This window comes from Corylus avellana, chromosome ca2, assembly GCF_901000735.1.
Source record: "Corylus avellana chromosome ca2, CavTom2PMs-1.0".
Taxonomy (NCBI): domain Eukaryota; kingdom Viridiplantae; phylum Streptophyta; class Magnoliopsida; order Fagales; family Betulaceae; genus Corylus; species Corylus avellana.
The window spans coordinates 49,778,710-49,781,923 of record NC_081542.1 but is presented as its reverse complement, the minus strand read 5'-3'; positions in this window follow the sequence as shown (position 1 = coordinate 49,781,923).

Below are 3,214 nucleotides of genomic sequence, written 5' to 3'. Positions count from 1 at the left end.
GTTATTCAAATGTTTAAAAAACCCACTACATTGGATTAGCCAAAAGAAAATGTAAAATAGATATTTGATTAAAAGAGCTAAAAAAAAAAGCTAAACGTAGCAGCACTTTTCAAGAGACCCATTTTATTTTTTATTGTTCTCTCACATGTTTTCTCTTTTTTTTAAATATTTTTCTACTTTTTCTCTCGCATGCTCTCTTTTTTTTCAAAATTTTTTCTCATTTTTAATAATATGTAAATGATATAAATAAAAATATAGCTAGTCAAATATAAAAGACTTAAAAATTCATTAGCTAATCGGATGGAAGTGACTCATGATACTGCTTTAGAAATCTTGGAAGGGTCACGGGTTCCATGGTTGGTTTGCCTATTTTTTTCATTTTTGCTTTTTAGTCCCTTTTTTTTTTGGTGTGTGTGTCTGAGATTGCCTTTTATTCCATTTATTGCACAATACGTAAGGCATTTTTTTTTTTCGAAAATAAAAATGAAAGTATTTGTTAATTCAACTCCTCTTATTATTGTTAAGCATGAATCCACACCTTTTTTTTTTTATTTTTTTTTATTTTAATTTTACTCACCCAAAGCCATCTAACAAAATTGAGTCGTGATTGAGAGAACGCGGCGTGCTTAGCACGCTATGAAGGAAATTTTTTTTTTTAATATTTTAATGCAAAAAAAAAAAAAAAAAATTGCACTGGTGTGCTTTGCACGCCGCGTGCCCTTTTGTTTCACCCAACAAAATTTTAAGAAAACTGGTTTTTGTTTATGAAAACTATTTTCCAGAACAAAAAACAAAAACAATTTTTTGTTGTTTTTTCACTAATTCAAAGCTGTTACCAAAAATGCCCCTGAGTTTGCTGAGATAGGCTATAGCACATGCATACAGCATCGTCCACATCGTAATGGACCAATGGTAGACCGAAATCCAACTGAGCCAAATCCATCAAGCGGGACCCACTCTCCAATCACAGCCCCTGCACATACAAAGACAAGAAATGCTACGAATCTCAAATTTTATTTTTAAAAATTGGTTTCTAAATAATAGGAGAAATTTCACCTTGGCCTCATTAACTTTCACTCGATTTTACAAATCTCTTGAACTTTTAAATTTTTTATTTTGGACCCCTGAACTTTCAATTACTCTCAATGTTGACCCTTCGTCAGATTTTAAACGTTACATGACGTTTATACCCATGACTTTTATATAAAATTTCAACTTTCAAAAGGTTTTTTTATTTAAAAAAAATGAAAATTAATGACATTTTGATCTTTTTTTATATTTTTAACGGTTAAAATTAATGGAAGGGTTCTAATTAAGAGTAATTGAAAATCCAAGAGTTCAAAATGAGAGATTTTGAAGTTTAATAGATTTATAAAATCTAATGAAAATTCAAAAAGATAAACTAAAGTTTATCCTAAATAATATGTCAATTTCCTATAAGTTGGTAATACACTTTCTAAAATAATAAATATTTATATTTGGAAATGTGTAACACGTACAATACACATCACATGGATGGACGATGTAAGTTCTCAACCCAACGTCATACATGTACTGCACACTACAGCACCCTCCACATCGTAAATGGTACACCGAAATGGCGAAATCCAACTGAACCAAATCCACCAAGCGGGACCCACTCTCCAATCACAGACTAACACATCACATCATCAGGTGGATGGACGATGGAAGTTCTCAACCCAACTTCACACTGCACACAGCAGTACAGCACCCTCCACATCGTAAAATGGTACACCGAAATCCAACTACAAACCACAAGGAGTCCCTCTCTGAGGCCAAACCTCATCCGCAAAAAATTCAACTTTTAATTTGATGTAATGTACTTTAAATGTTAACGGTGACCAAAATGAGCTTTATACCCTTGATTTTTTTATTAAACTCCAAATTTATCCTTAATTCACATTAAAAAAAAAAAAAAAAAAAAAAGCCCCCACAAACTACCAATCATTTACGATTTAGCCTCTCAATGTTCAAAATATAATAAAGTAACCTTCAAAACTACCAATCAATTGTAATTTGGCCACTTCATTAGTCATCACCGTCAAATAGGATAGAAAATTCAATACGACGTCATTTTAGTACGATTAAGTTACTAAAATGCCATTTTGGGAAAAAAAAATCAATTTAAAAAAGACTCCCAAAACGACGTCGTTTGGCAAACCCTAAAACAAAACAAAAAAAAATTAATTAAAAAACAAATTAAAAATTAATTAATTAAAAAAAGGGGCTGTGGGGGTAGCGGGTGAGCCACCCCCAGGCCATGGGATCCATCCTTGATGATCTTTGATGTCGCACACAACCTTCAGGGACATCATTGGCATTTGATGCATCCTTCCGTGGGGGTGCCGTCACTCGTAAAGTTGGTAATGCACTTGACCATAAAGGAAGCAAAGCTCTTAAAAACTTGTGTCGAAATGGACCGACAAATGAGAAACCCACAGGAAGATGACGAAGTCTGTTCAGTCCTAGAGTTGGATGGCTTTGTTTGCCATATTTTCTGTGAACAAATGTCTTGATGAAGAAAAAAACAACTTGAATTCAATTTTGGAAAGCTATCTACTTACCCCTTTTAGCATACTTATTACGATTCCCATCTTCATCATCTGCATAATATGAAATTTCAGAGTTTTGCCGTTCAACTTGAAAGACACACTTTCAGGTTGGAGCACCAGGGACAAAAATACAGCCATTGAAGGAGAATATAGAGGACCAGAGAGAGAGATCGATGAGCCACCCCCAGGCCTATGGCAGCCACCCCCACCCCTAAACCACCCCTTCTAATTTTTTTTTTAAATTGATTTTTTTTTTTTTTAGTGTTTACCAAACCACGTCGTTTTGAGGGGTATTTTTTAAATTGAATTTTTTTTTTTCAAAATGGCATTTTAGTAACTTAACATTTTCTTTCAAAAAAAAAAAGAAAAAAAAAGTAACTTAACCTGTTCAAAAGGACGTCATATTGCATTTTCTATCCAATTTAACGGTGTTGACTAACGAAGTGGCCAAATTGCAACTGACTGGTAGTTTGGAATACTATTTTATTACATTTTGAACATTGGGGGGCTAAATCGTAAATGGCTGGTAGTTAATTTGGAGGGTCTTTTTATATTTTTTTGTAACGCCCCAAGTTCTAGAGGTAGAGTGATTGGGAGCAATTGTAACATATTCTTATTAAAACAAAATAAAAATAATTATC